The following is a 20,029-nucleotide window of genomic DNA, read 5'->3' as shown; positions in this document are numbered from 1 at the left end:
ACTCTGTAATCCATACTGAGGAGGAAGGCTAAAATCCCTGCAAATCTGACCAGGGGGGGAAATTCTTCCTTACCTATATCTGGCGATCAGTTAGACCCTGAGCATGTGATCAAGACACACCAGCCACATGTCTAAGGCAGAGAATTAGGATGCAGATATGAGAGGGTGTGTCTAACTGTGTCTCTGACTTACCCATTGAGAGGGCTACTTTTAGTCCAGTACTTATCTTCTCCTGTCCTGTTTTTTCTTCTTCTTTCACTTCTCCCAAATTCTTTTTGGGTTGGAATTTCAACTCCTAAAGTGTTGTCTGAGAGCTGGCCTGAGCTTCCAGTGCCAGTATCCTCTTGCTGCAGATTAGCAGATCATTAATTGAGGTGTCTCTGCTGTCGCCACAATGAAAATATAGTGGCTGTCAGAACAAGTCTCCTAGTTGTGTTTAAAGGGCTTATTTTTTTTTTAAATGGTTTATTTTGATGCCATCGTTAAACCACATCAGTATCAAAGGGTCTGGGCCTAAGTTCCTTCTAAGCTGCGCAGCCACGCAGCAGGCTATCAAGGGCTGTGCAGGTGCGCAGCCTGGGAGAGGTGCTTCTCCCCCCCAGCCCTGGCCTTGGAGCTGCCACGGCTGTGGAGAGGCCCTTCTCCCCCAGTCCCAGAGCTGCCGCGGCGAGAGGGGCCTGGGGGGAGTCCTCTCTCTCCCTGCTGCAGCCCCGGGGAAGCCTGAACCCCAAACTCCTCATCCCCAGCCCCACCCCAGAACCTGCACCCCCAGTCAGAGCCCTCAGCCCCTGCACCACAACCCTCTGTTCTAGCCCTGAGACCCCTCCGGCACCCCAAGTCCTATCCCCACCCCCAGCCAGAGCCCTCCCGCACTCCAGACCCCTCAGCCCCACCCCTGCCACTCATCATCTCCATATTGGTGCACATAACAAAATTCATTCTGCACATGGATGGGTGTAAAAAATTAGAGGGAACATTGGTCTGGCCTAGTAGTGGCATGAGTGAAGATGCTAATGCTGGAGTCTTGTGCTGGGACCCAAGCAGCATTTCGTAAACTGATGTGTTTGACCGAAATGTACAGGTCGGGAGAAAAGGAAGGAGGATAGGAGAGACATGGTAGTGGAAGGAACTGAGTTAGATGGGGAAAGTACCTGGCTACGAAAAATGATTTGCCGAAGATCCCCTCAGTCATTAACAGCACCGACATATGCTATGGAAGTCCTATTTAAATACTTTAAACTTAAGCATTTAAAGAAATCTAAAGCAGTTTTTACCCATGCCATTTTGTAAAATGACTTCAATGTTTTGAGCGGTAGTGGTTGAGCAGGTAGATGATTTATAGTATATAATTTGTAGGCTTGGAACTAACTTCAGCCAATCAGATGATATCTCTCCTTCCAAGCTATTTTATAACTCCTCAAGGTATAAAATCAAATAGCTACAGGTATTTGTGACTTGTACAGGGCTGAAACAAATTATAAATTTAACTTTCCTGATGTATATTATTGTTGGCAGTTCAAGCAGAGTAGAACCAAATTGTCAGACAGGTGGTTGTAAAGCTTTCCACTGAAGAGATTATTCCAGAAACGTAATTACAATGATCAGTTTCACTGCTCTTTTTTTCTCTTTATGAAAGCAGAAACCAGTTGGAGCAGTAAGAAGGTTCAAAAAGAATACTAGATTGCTATATATTCCTTTGAACTTCTCATGTTAACTAGGCAGTGTTTTCTTGGAAATATTGTAAGTGACTCTCAAATATAAGTCTGCAATTGCCAAGCAGAGCCTGGAAAATATTACCATGCCATAAATAAGAATTATGCATAAATTACAATTGAACATCACTAGAGCAAGCATTGCAGTCAGACCAAGGATTCTTGAGATGCTTTTCTGTTTAGGGGTGGGGTTCTTTGTATCACTGTAATGTAGGATGAAAAGAAACTATGCTTAATATTCGTATTATGCATTTTGATGAAAGTATGATGTGTTAAGTGTTTTGGCATTAAAATGTTAGTTGAGATAGTGAACTAGCAGTTTTGGGGCTTGGATCATTGTGTTGTAAGTGGAAGGAGTTAGCTTTGTACTTCAAGGCTTTACATTGAACAAGATTGAAATCTTCAAGCAAGATTTCATAGAAAGTCAGTTATATTAGCTTACTTGGGTATTGGTCGGCATTTTACTGCCGGTATACAAGTTTGCTGGTCTAGAGGGTAGAGGCTGGTACTGGGAATTTGGAGACATTGGTTTTGTTCCCAACTCTGCATCCTTAGACAAGTCACTTCTTTTCTGTTTTCTCAGCTACAATATAGGGGATCAGGCCTTCGAAATTTCACACCTGTTAGCCAGAGTTAGCTATGAAGGTGGGCGTAGCCCTCTGCAAAGTCCAAGGGCAAAGTCCAAGGGCAGTGAGACCCTCCTGATCATTCCCAGCTATTGGAAAGGGAGCGGTTACTGGGTCTTTTTCCTGAAGCCTGATTGGGGATGTCCTATTTTGTATCAGCTTCTTGCAAGTAGTTATCAGATAAATGTGAAACTGCTCTCGTTGAGGAAGACACTTCCTGTCTCATCACCACCTTCAGAGCATCCTTGCTGTTGCATGTGGGTTTCTGCTTCTATACCCTTCCCATAGAAACTCTTTGGGTGAAGGGGGAGGGGTAAGGTCTTCATCACTCCTTCCCCAGTCAGCCCTCTGCTTGGTTCCTCTTCCACTATGACTAGCTGCAATGCTTGCGTTCTCAAACAGTAGTAGTATATGATTGACAGTTTTACAGCTGCCCACTGGGTTCTGAATAACTGCAATAAATCTGACCAAAATGTTTTAAATTTCACTCTGCTGCTGTTTGGATAAGCCATGGCTAGCAGCAGTACTGGAGCTGTCTGTCTGCAGAGTCATGAAAACAGTACATGAGTTTTGGCTCTTTCTGAAGTCATTTCTTCAGCAATTAGGACTAGACATTTATTTTTTAAATGAAAAATTTCTGCAGATATTGCTGGTTAGGTTTCATTTTAACTTGACAGTTCAGGCTATCTGCTTACCCAAAGCAAGTAGATTTTTTTGAAGCTCTCAGGTTAATGATACTTAACCACCTTTTTAAAGCACTTTGGAATTTGTCAATGAAAAGCATTATGTCAAGTACTAGTTATGTAATAGTGGTTAGAACCATTTTAACTAGCTTGTTTTGTTTATCTCTGGAGAGAAATTTTGTGTAGTTCTCAAAAACAAAAGATCCCCACTAGGTGCTTTACAGAACAACTAGAAAGACAGGCTCTTTTCCCAAAGAGCTAAATCTAACTTCAGAGATGGCAGGATAGGTTGAGGATAACAAATAGGGAAGAAAAATGACATGGGCAACAGCTGGATACAGAGTTTAATCAGGAGCATATCTAGATGCTCAGTTTTTAAAGAATGATTGACTCAGTATTTGGGAGTATCATTACAGATGTATGCCTTAAAATGGATTTGAATGAAGAGAAGTTAATAGGTTGGCAGTCCTCTATTACTGTTCCTTGTCATAAAATTTCAATATTGTTTAGAGCATGCTTGTCCTAGATATATTGGTAAGATAGGTAAAATGTTGAATGGGAGCTGGACATACATTCTAGAAGATTCTTGGTAGACTCTGCTTGATTGTATATACAAAAACTACCAACTCAGATTTGCCCAAGGTTGCTTGTTTCACTTGAAGTTGATTACTTGTTACTGAAATATTTTATTCTTGTTCCAGAAAATTAATAGTTACCTGTTGCCATCAAACAGCTGCTATATTTGAATCTTGCATCAGAGTAGTTGTCTCTGAGCTAGTGAAGGTGGTAGTTTTCTTTCCCTGCATACACTGTTGTGGTAAGATACATTTACTCCAACCTTCTACTTTTGTAGCTTTTTAATATCTCAATTTAATACAGGTACAGGGGTTGGGAAATCATCTGGTGTATTAGAATATAGAATGATAGTTTTTAATCAAATCTGAATTATGAATGATGACAGTTAACATAAAAATAGTCTTGAGTTTTATGGATGCCAGTGTGACCCACTGGATAGTACTCAGGAATCCTGGCTCGACCACCGATCTGCTGTATGACATTGGGCATTTCTCTGCCTCTGTTTCCTGTCTCACTATAGTCTTGTCTTTGTAATTGTAAGCTTTTGGGGCATGGATGTTACTGTGTGTTTGTACAGTGCCTAGCACAATTAACCCCCATCTTGGTTGTAGTGGTTCTGTGTTACAGTATAGCATCATAGACTTTAAGGTCAGAAGGGACCATTATGATAGTCTAGTCTGACCTCCTGCACAAGTCAGGCCACAGAATCTCACCCACCCGCTCCTGTAATAAACCCTATATCTATGTCTGAGCCATTGAAGTCCTCAATCATGGTTTAAAGACTTCAAGGTGCAGAGAATCCTCCAGCAAGTGACCCGTGCCCCACGTTGCAAAGGAAGGCAAAAAACCCCCAGGGCCTCTGCCAATCTGCCCTAGAGGAGAATTCCTTCCCGATCCCAAATATGGCAATCAGCTAAACCCTGAGCATATGGACATGCATCCGACGAAGTGGGCATTCACCCACGAAAGCTTATGCTTCAATACATATGTTAGTCTTAAAGGTGCCACAGGACTCTGTTGCTTTTTACAGATCCAGACTAACACGACTACCCCTCTGATACCTGAGCATATGGGCAAGACTAACCAGCCAGACACCCAGGAAAGAATTCTCTGTAGTAACTCAGATCCCACCCCATCTAACATCCCATCACAGGCCATTGGGCATATTTATCGCTAATAGTCAAAGATCAATTAATTGCCAAAATTAGGCTATCCCATCATGCCATCCCCTCCATAAACTTACTGAGCTTAGTCTTGAAGCCAGATATGTCTTTTGCCCCCACTGCTCCCCTTGGAAGGCTGTTCCAGAACTTCACTCCTCTAATGGTTAGAAACCTTTGTCTAATTTCAAGTCTAAACTTCCTGATGGCCAGTTTATATTCAGTATCATTTGTATTATGGTAATTCTTCCTTTTGTCACAAAATTGAATAAAAGAGCAGTGATTAAACACTTCCACAATCTGAAGAGTTGTCCCCCTCTGGAAAGAGAATAGTGTAAATTGAAAGTGTTTACGTCTTTGCAACAAGTCAGAAAATTTAAGATAAGCTTTCCTATTTGATGTATAGGGTGTTGCATGATCAATTGAAAACTTTACAGGTAAAGTTAATCTGTCACATTGAAGAATTATGGCTGAAAGTAGGCAACCAGTAAGTAGTTATGATAGGTTTAAATACAACTTAAAATGTGATATATTCTTTTCATAATAGGATTTGGCATAATATGCACCCTCTTCCTTTTGTACTGAACATTAGCTTGAACAAGAATGAGGACAGCTGGCAGATACTCTAGTGCAGGAGATGTGACTGGGCTAACAAGGCCTTTATTATGCAGCTTCTGACTGCTTCTCTGAAATTTTCTCCTTCCTGTTAAGTTTAAGGTAGTTACTTCACCTCTGACTCATCACATACCCACAAAAGTTCACAACTATCAGCATGTGCACATGCTTTCAGAACTTCTTTAATGCGATTCAGCCTTTTTGTCCAATATATCATGGTTTATTTCACAAATTTATTTGAGGGACATCACCTCATCAGTATTTTCTACCTTAGGGCAGATTAGTTCCTTCCCTGCAGTCTCTTGCTTCCTGAAAACCCAAATAAAATTTTCAAAAGGAACCACATTTAGGATGACACTGAAAAGGGGATGTTTCTGGAATGATGCATTCCATTCCCCCAGACCAGAATGTTTTGTCCTCAAAAATACTGTTCTTATCATGTGTTATGGTAGCTGATGAGTCTCAGAACTTATAGAAAGGACTCTCTACTTGTCCTGATGCTGATGCCTGTTGCAGAATTCCAGGTTGAAATGTCATCCTCTATTGAAGATGCACTGTGAGGAACTGCCAGATGGTATTCCACTTACTTGAGGTCAGAGTTCTTCAGATGCTGAGGGTGCATTTCTGGTGGTCTGGCACTTCGGTGGTGCCATATGGTACGAGAGATTTTCTGACAAGGATCCTGTTGTCAGCTCCAGCTGGAACCCAGGGAGGTAGGATTTCCTGGATCTTAAGGGTCCTGAAAAGCATAGGCCTCCTCTGATTTGGCCTGGCAACCTCAGTTGTCAGCATTAGGGTGCCAGTTGGGTATGTCTGGAGAAAGCACCAGGAGTCAACACCCTTCGAAGGTTTGGAAGGCGTGGATGTCATAGCACTCAGAACAGTCATCAGTGCAGAACCCCAACTACCACTCTGTAGGATCTGTTGGATTATTGGGTTAGGCAAGATTTTCTTCAGAACAGCCTTCCCTTAGCACTTTGTGGATGAGCTCTTGATCCAATGGGAGACGGATCTGAGTTCAGTGCTGTGGACTTCTCAACTGAAAAAAGCAGGTTTCTTGCCATTCTCCTGCAGTTCTACATCTAGTTTGGGCCCACGAATATCATTTGGGCTTCAATTTTCAGTTTGGACAGCTCCCAAGTTTAAATCTGTCAGACTTTTTTCCATCTCGGTTCTGTGCACCTTTGGACTTTTGGCCTTATGGTACTCCAGCTCCTGTGTCAGTAGTCTCTTTAGGCTTGTCCACATGAACAATTAGACTGTGATGAGCTGGGGTGTGACTCTACCCCATGCTAGCTTGCAGCAGGTGAACTGTCTGTATGCACCTGCTGACATGTTAAGTTTGTTAATGCACTTTGATCTAGTCCCATTTCAAAAAGATGTCTAATTCAAAGTGCTCTAAGCAACATCGTCTCCTCTTTCTAGGAAGTCTCCAAGGAAGAGGTGAAGGCTGCTGTGGGCGTACCTTTACCTTTTCTGTTAGAGTTCCGTAGAGTTAGATCTTGTCGGACCTGGGCATGTTAGCTCTTAGTAGCCAGCTACTAGCATATCCGCACTAATACAATCATGTAAACTGTCAAAGGCACAGTTTGCAGTGGTGGAGCTTACCCATGTTTGAACTTGTAGTAAGCTTCACTGGTGCAAATCCTAACTTAGAGAGACTGCTTCCTCTCCCTAGGCAAAATCACGGACAGTACCTCAGGCTAATAGAGGATAGTGGCCACTGTCAATACAAGGTACTACTTTAGGGTATGTCTTGACTGCACAGATAACCTGGTGATTGGCACCTAGGTTAGCCTAGCATGGGTACAAGCATCCCCCTGGCAAAGCCCCAGCTGTGTTACTATGGTCTTCGCTGTTTCAGCGTGCTCCTGTGTATTGGGGGCATGTCCCATGGTGGTTTGTGCTGAAACACCCTGTCAATTGCTGGAGAATGTTTGTTCTTTGGGGGGATTTGTGGGAAGGGCATTGGAGGACTCTGATTAGTCAAATGATTTAGCCTTTAGCCTGCATCCTTACAGCAAAGGGGGCAGGTTCCAGCCCATGTTAGAGCAGAGCTCAGATTCTGTACCCTCCCCCCAAACGCAATGCTAATCTGAGTAAGCTAGCCTGGACATAAAGTACCTCCAAACATGGGTCAGAGGTTTTACTTTGTGGATGATCGGGGGGTTGGGCTAAAACCTGGGTAAGAGCCTAGGTTAACTGTGTAGTGAAGACATACCCTTGCTCTTTGGGTTGTTAGCAGCCTGAGTGTAATTTACAAAGTGCTTGGTGGTCACAGACAGCTCTTCTGCATCAAGGGGTTGTGTATGTTGTATATGTATCTGAGTCAATGGCTAATAAGAGCCCTATCTCAGTGAGGTAATTCACACCCTTTGGGTACCTAGGTCAGTCCAAGAGAGTGAACCAATAACCCATGTTCTCGACTCTGTCCACCAGTCTCAAACCCTGCTTCAAACTCCCCCCTGCTGGCATCCACAACCAAGATAGCCACATCAGTCTGTGCAGCTCCTGTGATCATATTTGGGATGAAATCATTATGGCCCGGATCATCCATCAATGTAATAACTTTAGTTTGTCTGAAATTTGGTCGTATCCACATCCATTGTTACCAGGGCTGGCTCTAGCATTTTTGCCGCCCCAAGCAGCGCCAAAAAAAAAAAAAAAAAAAAAAGCCGCGATCTCGGCAGCAGCTCTACTGCTGCTCATTCTATGGCAGCAATAATTAGGTGACAGGTCCTTTGCTCCCAGAGGGAATGACGGCCCCGCTGCTGAAAGGGCCGGACGTGCCGCCCCCCTCTTCATTGGTCGTCCCAGGCACCTGCTTGCTAGGCTGGTGCCTGGAGCCGGCCCTGATTGTTACTCCTCTTTCTCTTCCCCAGTTTCATCCAAGACCCATAAGCAAATGAAGCTTTGCCAGCCTTTTTGGATTCCTGCTCGTATTTGTGCATAGTTTGTTTGTTCACATTGCCCAGAAGGTAGAGTAAATGACCATTAGAATATTTTTACCTGCATCAACATGTCCTATTACTACTATCCCCACTCAGGTTCTAATCTTCACTGTGGTTCCCCTGTATTCCACTGAAACACTAGCTTTCCTGCTTCAGGACAAGTTCACAGATGCAATCCAGGCAGTGGATTGCATCCTATCCTGCTTCAGAGCAGAGGCCCATTGAAATTTTATCTGAACGCTTCAAGTCCTAATGTTGGGCTATAACCTGGCTAGGTGAGTAGTTCTGTCCCTGTGTCTGAACTGTGACTAAGACATCTATAAGACATCTGGCTAGGTAGCAGTTCTGCGAAAAGGACCTAGGGGTTACAGTGGACGAGAAGCTGGATATGAGTCGACAGTGTGCCCTTGTTGCCAAGAAGGCTAATGACATTTTGGGCTGTATAAGTAGGGACATTGCCAGCAGATCGAGGGATGTGATCATTCCCCTCTATTCGGCATTGTTGAGGCCTCATCTGGAGTATTGTGTCCAGTTTTGGGCCCCACTCTACAAGAAGGATGTGGAAAAATTGGAAAGAGTCCAGCAGAGGGCAACAAAAATGATTAGGGGGCTGGAGCACATGACTTCTGAGGAGAAGCTGAGGGAACTGGGATTATTTAGTTTGCAGAAGAGAAGAATGAAGGGGATTTGATAGCTGCTTTCAATTACCTGAAACGGGGTTCCAAAGAAGATGGAACTACACTGTTCACAGTGGTACTAGATCACAGAACAAGGAGTAATGGTCTCAAGTTGTAGTGGGGGAGGTTTAGGTTGGATATTAGGAAAAACTTTTTCACTGGGAGAGTGATGAAGCACTGGAATGGGTTATCTAGGGAGGTGGTGTAATCTCCTTCCTTAGATGTTTTTAAGGTCAGGCTTGACAAAGCCCTGGCTGGGATGATTTAGTTGGGAATTGGTCCTGCTTTGAGCAGGGGGTTGGACTAGATGACCTCCTGAGGTCCCTTCCAACCCTGAGATTCTATGATTCTAAATGGAAATGAAGCTCTGGGTGACTTTTTTTTTTTTTTTTTTTTTTTAAATGGGGCGGGGAATTTATGTAGCCTACAGTCACTTCATTTGTTCCCTTTTACTTTTCTGTCATACTGGATCATAGTGATCATCCATCCTGAAGTAGGAGATGGACAGCGCTCCCTCCAGGGCTAGCCACCGGGAGCTAGAAAACTGTTCCTCTCCTCACCTGAGTTGAGCATGCTGCCTCCAGTATTTCCTACCTCTGACAGCTAATTACCTCTGGATTACCAGACTAGCTGGTGTGACTTAAAGCCAGGGTTTTGGAGCAGAGCCCGGAGCTGGAGCGCAGAGCAGCTCCAGAGCAGTGGAGCTGCAGGTTTTTACCTGGTGCTGGAGCGGAGCTGGAGCACAGCTCCAAAGCCCTGCTTAAAAAACTGTAATTTCAAATATTTTATTGTTGTAATTATATACTGGCATTCATTATGTTCAGAACTTGAAAAATCTGCCTAATATCTACTAAACTGATGAGTAAGCCTACTTGCCAGGGTGATTAATATGCTTGCCATCATGCCCTCTGCAGATACACCCCAAAGGCTTGAATTCTTTACTGGAGACTTGCTAGCAGCAGGGAGAAGCTACTGATGGAAAGGAAGACAACCACAGGTGAAGTGCAGAGGCAGTGCTCAAGGCCCCCCTGTTCCCTCCTCTTTCTGAGCACTGAGCGAGGATACTGTGTTTTTTATGAGAATGCTGTCCCTGGTCTCTGCTTGCAACTTTTTCTTTTTTTAAATTTTTTTGTATTAGCCTCTAGCTTGTGGGTGTTTGTACTTGAAGTAACATCCTCCTCTAACTAATGGGAGGAAGAGTTTTGTCTCTTGATGACTCTCTCAGGAGGTCTGGCAAAGCAGAGGATTGAATCCAATGTCTTGAATATCCAAGTACAGTGTTTACTGCCTTGGCCCTGGTCTACACTGGGGGGGGCGTCGACGTAAGATACACAACTTCAGCTACGCGAATAGCGTGGCTGAAGTTAGCGTATCTTAGGTCGACTTACCTGGCCACGAGGACGGCGGTGAGTTGACCGCTGCCGCTCCCCCGTTGACTCCGCTTCCACCTCTCGCAAGCTGGAGTTCCAGAGTCGACAGGGAGTGTGTTCGGGGATCGATTTCTACCCGCCGATCCGGCGGGTAGTGAAGACCTGCCCTTAACAAACAAGACCATCCTTCCGACGTTTTGTTGCTTTGGATCTGCAGTGCATCTTGGTAAGGGATAAATGTGGGTAGGGAGGTGGTAGTGTTTATGCATTCCTTGGTAATCTAATGCAATAGACTGTTAAACCTCCTAGGTAGACACAAATGCATTTAAAATGCTCTAATTAATCTGCATTATAGAAGGTAGGTCCTTCTTGCCTCATTTACTGATCACTTATCCGTGGTACATGGCACCTCAGGAGGTCATCTAGTCCAACCCCCTACTCAAAGCAGGACCTAATCCCCAACTAAATCATCCCAGCCAGGGCTTTGTCAAACCTGACCTTAAAAACCTCTAAGGAAGGAGATTCCACCACCTCCCTAGGTAACCCATTCCAGTGCTAGCTGTGGAGGGTCCTTCTGACCCTGGGTGGGTTACACCAACACAGCCTTTGTGGTGAGAAATTTGGGATGTGGAATTCTAGGGGAAAAGAGAAATCCTGGAGGATATTCGCCCCTCACTAAAGAACAATCTATTGGCTAAAGTGGTAAAATCCTGGGTTCCTTAATGGAATGGATTAAACTGATTTATGAGAAAATCTATCTAAGCAGAACTACTACCTCCAGCTATTGATATTGAAGTGATAGGCTACAATTTTGAAATTGGTGTGCTTAAAATTAGGAACTTAAGCCTATTTATGCACCAACATAAGGGGCTTGATTTTCAGAGCTGCTCGCCACCTGCAGCTTCCATTGAATTCATTTGGATGTGTCACTCAGGACATCTGAAAATCAGACCCATTTTATTTAGGTTTCTGAATATGCTTTTAGGTGCCTAATTTTAAACACCCTGATTTGAGAATTTCGACCATACTCATTTATCAGGAGGAGAGGTTCATTTCTGTACATGTCCATTTCATTTTGAATAGATGTAAACTTTTGTGCCTCTGACTGTTGTTCTAATCACTTTTTTTGGCCAGTTTCATATTATTATTTCAGCCAACAGATCAAACATAAAATAAGCAAACTGGTATTAACAGTTGTAATTCATTTCAACAAAATATTACTACATTTTTTACATAGGAAATAAGTACATGTTAATACTAAACAATTCATTACTTTGAGAGAGGCCCACTTTTCCAATGTGTGAAATAGCATTGAGTGTTTGGTACACATAGTAACAAAAACAAGTTATCCTAAATTTCTACAATAATACCCCACTTCTAAAATCAAAATACTGAGTATGGAAATGCAGTGAGTAAAAGTATTTTGTGTGCTTGTTCCTTCTTCTCCATGCCAAGATATAACTCAGTTGCAGGATTCTTAAGAATTTATCAGACTACAGCGCTGAGTTACAATTGGTTCCTGGCATAGTTTTCATAGATTAATAGAATCCAAGGCCAGAAGAGACCATTGTGTTTATCTAGTCTGAACTCTTATATAACACAGACTAGAGAATGTCCCCAAAATAATTCCTAGAGCAGATCTTTTGGAAAAACATCCAGTCTTGATTTAAAAATTGCCAGTGATGTCATGACACTTGGTAAATTGTTCTGATGGTTAATTACCCTCATTGTTCAAAATGTACACCTTATTTGTGATCTGAATTTGTCTAGCTTCAACTTCTTGCTATTGGATTGTGGGGTGTGTTGATTCATGTGTCCAGACTTACTTTAGAGGGCCAGAAATAATTCTCTGTATTAAACAGAATCATAACCAATATAATCAGGGAGTTGATAGGAGTATGTCTCCTGATTGTCATTTATTCAATGCTCTTCAGATGCAGTTTCAGAGGGAATAGGAGAGAAATTAGATATATTTGATCTGCTTCTCTTAGAAGCATATGTGCTTTTACTCCCTCCCCCCGCCCCCAAAAAGGCGGGGAGGGTAGAAAGGAACTGCCTCCTATATGTCTTTGTCTACAGGGAGTTTTAAGACAGTCTCTTCCAAAACAGCTTCTCACTATCTATTCACAGAATCTATGGGTTTTTTTTAGTAGCAAATGAGGCAACTCTAATAGGAGTAGAGAAGGGATGGCAAGACCTTAGCTAACATCAAAATACTAATTGGCATTAGGTAATACTACAGTATTATTAATGCAGCTGTATTGAAAATTAAAGGTGACGTAACATTGTCTCCCTGGAAGTATATATTGAACTGTTTTATGTTGTAGGCTATGATTCAGACTTGTAAAGCAGCTTTGGAGACAGGATAAGTAATCTACATCACCGTTTTAACAACAACAACCCCAAATTGCCCTACAACTGGATGTGTATAGGATGTAGGTTGTGTACAGAGGTGAGGGGTTGAATGCATTTCTGGAGATGGTAATTCAGATTCGTTCCCAAATTAACGTCTGGTTTATTAATCCTTGTTCTGTCACAAAACCATCATGCTATTTGACATAAATCAGCATGTTTGCCAGTCTCTGTTCCATAGACACTTGTGACTGGAGTAGCATAGTCAGGATTGAGGTCTATAAGGTGTAGGCTTGTGCCAGCATTTGTCTTAGCTGCTGTGTCAAGGCAATGCTACTAACTTCTCTCTTTCATGAATGCTAATTCTTTCACGTATTTAGATTCTTCCCCACCGTATATGTATGGTTTGAGGAGGGTTGGAGAGAAGGCCTCTTTGTCTTTGTGGCACGAGGGTTTATCCCTGAACTCTCCAGACCACAGGAGTTATCCCTCTACCCAGCAGGTGGAAATAGAAGATGAAAATCTTTGAGTAGTCTACTATAAATCTTTACTGTTTCTTTTTCTGTTGCAAATAGGTCAGGGAATCTGGGTCTGTCATACTCTTTTGAATTGACTTGTACTTCCTTCTGAATATTCTACCTTTAAAGGGTCGATTCTATCCCCTGCTTCAGAATCCTGTGTGTCTTGCTCTCAAAGATTTATTATAGCTTCCATCCCTCTGGATGTGGTTAGATAGGGACTCCCTTTTCAGTTTGTGGTTGGAATAAACCCCAAGACTTGTCTTGTGTATGACACAGCCAGACTCCTGCTTGGTGAACTCTTATAGGCTATTGATGCTGTAGGTGAAATCTGTGAGACAACCGGTATAGTCACGCTGTCACTAGATGCAATTGTGGAACCTACCAGAGCTCTCGGAACCACAGTTATGTTTTGGTCTAATTTTTAAGATCATTTCTCAAGGAAAGCAAGAAAAGAAACATAGATTGAAAGGAAGACGAATGAGAGAGAAACCAAGAAAAGACAACTTTAACTTTTTCTATATCCATTTAAAGCTAGTCTTATTTCCCTGGAATAACAAGTTACCCACTGACTGCTCTATCAGGATTCTCAGTCCTTCGCTACTCTTGATATTCAGTCATGTCTGAACACATTTTCTAGAATTTGTTACTGGCATATTTACTTTTGTCCAGGATGGATTTGATTTAAATGAAATTTGATTTAAATCATGATTTGGTAGAGTCCTAAGCATGTTCCATCCTCTAAGTCTGTCTTCTGCGTGTTTAGTCTCCCATGTTGATAAACCTTCTCCAGTAGCTGACCGTTTCATTATTCTAGTGGAATCTAGCTCTTCTGGGATGTCATAGAGGGAGAAATGATCTCATGTATGGTAGGTAGGCCCAGTACAACACTTAATGGAGGCAAGACAGCAAGGCAGAATTGGAGACTAGAACTAGTAACTTTTTCTATATTGCATTATTAGTTAGGCCGTCAGTGTAATGATATTTAAAAGAAATACCCCCCCCATACCATTACGTTTCTTCCACTATTGACTGAAAGAACCAACCATGCTCCTTTGACGATTTTTCACTTCACTCTGTATCAAACTGGTGTGTGAGTATTCTAAGCAGACCTGGCAGTATTGCTTATTATTAAGGTTGCCCAACATTTCCCATTGTAACACCCTGTTTTCAGTTGATTACAACTTTGTCAGACTTTTGAGCTGAAATTTTCCATGCCGGGTGTCTGCCTCAAGGCTGAATGTTTTTTAAAGTTTCAGCCAAAATGGTTCCCAGCTGTTTCCAAGAGTGAGCTTAGGGAACCTGTTGTTTGGTCATGTTTAAAAAAAAAAAAAAAAACTCTTATCACCATTTCATGCTTTTAGGGATCTAATGAAGAGCCATTGGGGAGCAGAGGAGCTAGTTTTTCATTTTTAGTCCACTCATTGTCTAAATTGTTGTGTAAGAACCTGTAAAAATTACTTTTCATGTAACAAAGAATAAATTACAGATACCATGAGTTGTCCTCTGATACCTAGAAAAATGAGCAGAATTAGTTAGCAGAAGGTCAACCATGACTCACTGGTGTAGGAAGTCCTACTGAATGAAGCAGTACACTAACTAGGATAAACCATAAGGATCATAGTTCCTTATTGTGGGAGTAAAATATTCACCAACTGTACCTTTTCCCTTTCATATCCTTTAGCATGTGTCTGATTAGCTTTTTCTATACCACTCAACAAATTAAGTGTGTGAACCTTGTGAGTATACCCAGAAGCTTGGTGCTAATATTTTTCAACCTGGGAATGTGGATATGTTCTATATTATAAGTAGAACACCAACTAAACTTATTCTGATATGGTTTCTAGACTTTGACTTTAATGAGTTGTAATTCAAGGAGTCATTTGTTCATCCTTTCCCTCCCCTCACCCCCCCAACCCCTCCAAAAAAAACCCAAAACTTGTTTGAGTAATTAGGTTGTGGGAGAAACTAACCCACATCAATCTAAAATATATCTACTAGTTTGTGTATGTGGGGACAATTTTCCTTGGAGAGTTTAAATTGATTCTCCCTTTAAGAAAAAATCTGTCTTAATTTACTTTTATTGCATACAAATTGACTATGCTTTTCTGTAAACAAAAATTACACTGGTCCAAGCTTCAAAACTTTGTTAAACCATAGAATAGAATTGCATCCAGATCTCCTGACTTCCTTGTACACAGATATTCTTTAAAGAAAAATAAAACTTTAACTATCAGTGTGCAGTGTAGTTGGTGGAACTTTTTCAATCTTATTAGAAACAATACGAATACCAAACTTATCAGAGTTGAGGACAGCATGTCCTAAGTATCTAGCTTACATTCTCTCAAATGTAATGTTAATTTTCTATACATTATCCATTTTTATTTACTGTTACCATGCTTTGTACAGATTTTAACCAACACCTGTATATGTAGTCCAATTGTTTTATGTGCATGAGAAACTTAAAAAAACTTAGAGCAATAGAAATAAATTTTGATTTGTCTGAGATTCAAAAATTGCACTTTGTGCATGTGGAGTAGTTTCTTAATGATCCATCAAAATTCAGAAGAGTATAATGTATGGCAAATTTGTCTGCAAACTAGAATATTTTAAAATACATTCAAGTTTTGTGCATTGAATGAGACACAGGGCTCTGTGGAATAACTGCCTCATTTATGCAGCAGTAACATACTATATGCTATAAAAGAGGTAGGTTTCATCATTGTTAAGCCTGAGGATTAATGTTAGTATAACTTACATGTCCTATCTTAATGTTTAGGTAGCTGTGCGTAAGTTGCACCCTTTCTACCCTTTGTCAGCTTGTTCATCTTTCTTTAGCTTGTGAGCATCCTAGGACAGGAATTATGATTTCTTTGGTTAGGTAAGTGCCTACCACATAAGTGCTGTTTGAAAGAAATAATAACGAATGGGTCAGGGTTAAGGTTGTACACCAATAATTCTAACATTTCATGACTGAATGCTTATCTCTACAATCTTGGCTTTTTGAACAGTGTGCTTCATTTAGGCAGCAGCATAGTCAGTAGATGGGGCACTGGACCTGGATTTAATAGACCTGACTTCTGTTTCTCCAACTGCCAATGACCTTTTGACCAGGGGCATGGCTATTTGCCTCTGTATGCTTGTTTCCCCAGCTGTAAAATGAGGATAATACTCATTGGTGTAGAACAGGGGTTCTCAAACGTCATTGCACCGCGACCCCCCTTCTGACAACAAAAATTACTACACGACCCCAGGAGGGGTGACTAAAGTCTGAGCCCACCTGAGCCCTGCTGCCTGGGTGGGAAGCCAAAGCCCCAGGGCTTCAGACCCAGGCAGGGAGCCTGTAACCTGAGCCCTGAAGCCCTTGGACTTCAGCCCCAGGCGGTGGGGCTTGAGCTTCGGCCCTGGGGTCCCAGCAAGTCTAAACCAGCCCTGGCAACCCCATTAAAATTGGATTGTGACCCATTTTGGGGTCCTGACCCCCAGTTCGAGAACCTCTGGTGTAGAACTTTTAGATATACAGATCAGTGTTGTTTAAGAAATAATTATTAAATATTGCAGCAAAATAAGTAGTCCAATGAAAATTGTGACTTTTTGATATAATGTTGTAAGACATTGAAAGGCATGCCTGTGCCCTTGTTCTTTAGGTTTAATGTTTTCTCTGAAGCTGCTAATCTTGGATGTAGAGTAGGGCTTGAAACATTTATTATCCAGACACTTATTAGCCAAAATGTAGATATGAATGATGTCGGGGGGGGGGGGGGGGGGACGACTTCACCATTGAGTTCTTGGGAAACATTTTGGTGAGAACACATGCCTTCCTGCAGTCCTGAATTGCTGTGAATGGAGAGAATGTCAGAATTTCTATCAGGGGTATTGCTCCTGGACCTTGCTAAGATGTTCTACCTGTCATGTTTGCCTCTGAAATTTGAGACTTAACCTCCATCCAGCAACTAGAAGGGAGAAAAGGGTATTTGTGTCTTTGCTGTGCCTCCCCACAAAGATTTGGGTTTGCTAGAGGTTGGGGAAATAATATTTTGCTTTTCTACCCTCTTTCCCACCTCTGTATTTTTTTCATCCTACTTTCCTGAGTAGCTCTAGCACCTGCCTTTGCAATGGCTTGTACCTTTCCCAGGCATGAACAGCAGCCTGAAATTCAAGGGATTTGTGAGTTTCATGGCTGCACATGGGGTTTTGATTAGCAGTGAAACTGAGAAGAGACTTTGGCAATGCTGAGCATCATCACAGTCAGTGGAACCATCTATAGACCCAGAAAGACATCCCTGTGTTGGTTTGCACTATTTTCACTTTTGGAAGATTATATTGGCAATTATGAGGACCAGAAACTATTTTTAATAAAAGCTTAAGTTTTGTATCAGTTGGTAATTTAGGTCTCCTGTACACATGCTGGAAAGCTTCCCACTGTCCAATGGCAAGTGGATTCTTTCAGGGCTGAACTGAGACATCATGTTGTGAGTAGCTCTCAAATAGGACTATAGCACCACAAAGCTGAGTCATGCCATTTGGGTGTCAGGGCCATAAACTGAGTACTGATTTTCCCTATGGAGATGACTCTTGATTTGTTATAAATTTACTGTGTATGCCCCCCATGTACTGCATCTGCCTATGGTTCAGTTCAGAAAACAGACGTGGGACAATGTTCCACTAATGTGTTTAAAATCACCACCACCACCACTATGCTCATGCTATTAGATCCACAGGTCTTGGGTTCAGTGCCCTACAGATGGTGTCCATCCATCATGGTGGTACAGAGTGGTGGCTTGTATCTGAAAACATGAACTTCTACAGCTTGGACTAAAAGACTGGATCCACTAGCTCAAGTCTAGTAGCAAACTCATAAGCAAGTTACATATTCTAGCCACTGGCGGGGAGAGGGAAACGGGGGGGGGGGGGGGACAGAGCCATGCTGTTAGCAACTGTTACACACTTACAGTGGCAGGAGATGCTGGTCCCAAGCTTCAGAGGTCTGTCTCAACTCCCCACATGGGATACCGTTGTGTAACTGCTCCAAGGACTGCTAGATCTGGAGGGATAGCTCAGTGGTTTGAGCATTGGCCTACTAAACCCAGGGTTGTGAGTTCAATCCTTGAGGGGGCCATTTAGGGAACTGGGATAAAAATCTGTCTGGGGATTGGCCCTGCTTTGAGCAGGGGGTTGGACTAGATGATCTCCTAAGGTCCCTTCCAACCCTGATATTAAATAAAAAAAAAAAAAAAAAAAAGCATGAGCCTCTACTGCCTGGGTGAAAAGAACTGGTCCATTAGCTCAGAGGTAGTAATGCTCATAAACTTGCATCCATGGTCTAGCCCCTAGAACAGCTACAAAGAGCTGAATTTAGTGTGTGGTATTTTGGCTTTTTTTGGAGACCGGTATGTTCTATCTCTTCTCTCTCCAGCCTTGCCATTCTTTCTACCATTGCTTCTAATGTGCAACAGTTGTGGTGTCAATGCCAGTAGCACTATAAGTGATGGAAACCAAAATTTCGTTTTTCCTGCTTCTAATAGTGCTACTAGTGATCCCCTGATGGGACAGTGGTAAGCCATGTTTCAAGGATCAATCATTTTACGTAGGATTGTGATTGTACCCAGGATATAATTTTGTAGCCTGTTATGAATGCTGGCAGAAATATATGAATGATCAAGGTGCACAGGTAATCCATGGTGTGACACCCTCAATCCAAAATGTGATGCTTCAGAATAGTTTGTTCACTCAGTGCTTAATATGTTGCATTTAGAATAATTGATTTCATAAAGACGGGCTGTTAAGCGATTTAAAAAAGTAATCACATGATTAAACAATAATAGAATACCATTTATTTAAATATTTTTTTTGATGTTTTCTACATTTTCAAATATATTGATTTCAATTACGACAAAGTGTACAGTGCTCACTTTACATTTATTTTGGTTACAAATATTTGCACTGTAAAAAAACAAATAGCATATTTCAATTCACATACTAAAGTACTCTAGTGAAATCTTTTTATCATGAAAGTTGAACTTACAAATGTAGAATTATGTAAAAAAAAAGTGTATTCAAAAATAAAACAATATAAAACTTCGTCCTACTTCAGCCATTCGCTCAGACAAACAAGTTTGGTTACATTTGCAGGAGATAATGCTGCCTGCTTCTTGTTTACAACGTCACCTAAGGCCTAGTCTTCAATTACCGGCTGGTCCGGCGGCACGCCATCGATGTTCTGGGATCGGTTTATCGCGTCTGGTTAAGACGCGATAAATCGATCCCGGATCGATCCCGGAAGTGCTCACAATCGGCGCCGGTACTCCAGCTCGCCGAGAGGAGTACGCGGCGTCGACGGGGGGAGACTTCCGGCCGCGTCTGGACCGCGGTAAGTCCGGACTAAGGTACTTCGAATTCAGCTACGTTATTAATGTAGCTGAATTTGCGTACCTTAGTCCGAAGTCCGGACTAAGTGGGGACCAGCCCTGAAAGTGAGAACAGGCATTCGAATGGCACTGTTGTAACCGGTGTCACAAGACATTTACTTGCCAGATGCACTAAAGATTCATATGCCCCTTCATGCTTCAACCACCATTCCAGAGGACATGCGTCCATGCTGATGATGGGTTATGCTCGATAACGATCCAAAGCAGAGCGGACCGATGTATGTTCATTTTCATCATTTGAGTCAGATGCCACCAGCAGAAGGTTGATTTTCTTTTTTGGGTTCTGTAGTTTCTGCATCAAAATGTTGCTCTTTGAAGACTTCTGAAAGCATTCTCCCCACCTCATCCCTCCCGGATTTTG

General features: G+C 42.1%; 1 protein-coding gene across 6 annotated transcripts in view; it reads left to right on the top strand.

Annotated features, from left to right (window-relative positions):
• The window catches only part of PAK2 (p21 (RAC1) activated kinase 2), a 93,076-nt gene that overhangs the window by 8,681 nt on the left and 64,366 nt on the right, over positions 1-20,029 (top strand). The window contains exon 1 of one of the 6 annotated variants that reach the window (XM_065557117.1): positions 9,915-9,997. The exons of the other annotated variants lie outside the window; for them this stretch is intronic. The gene's annotated coding sequence lies outside the window, so the exon portion shown is untranslated. Of the gene's footprint in view, positions 1-9,914; positions 9,998-20,029 lie in introns of those variants that run through there. 6 annotated transcript variants of the gene reach the window in all.

Source organism: Chrysemys picta, chromosome 9 (assembly GCF_011386835.1).
Source record: "Chrysemys picta bellii isolate R12L10 chromosome 9, ASM1138683v2, whole genome shotgun sequence".
Lineage (NCBI taxonomy): Eukaryota > Metazoa > Chordata > Testudines > Emydidae > Chrysemys > Chrysemys picta.
This window is presented reverse-complemented; position numbering and strand designations above follow the sequence as displayed.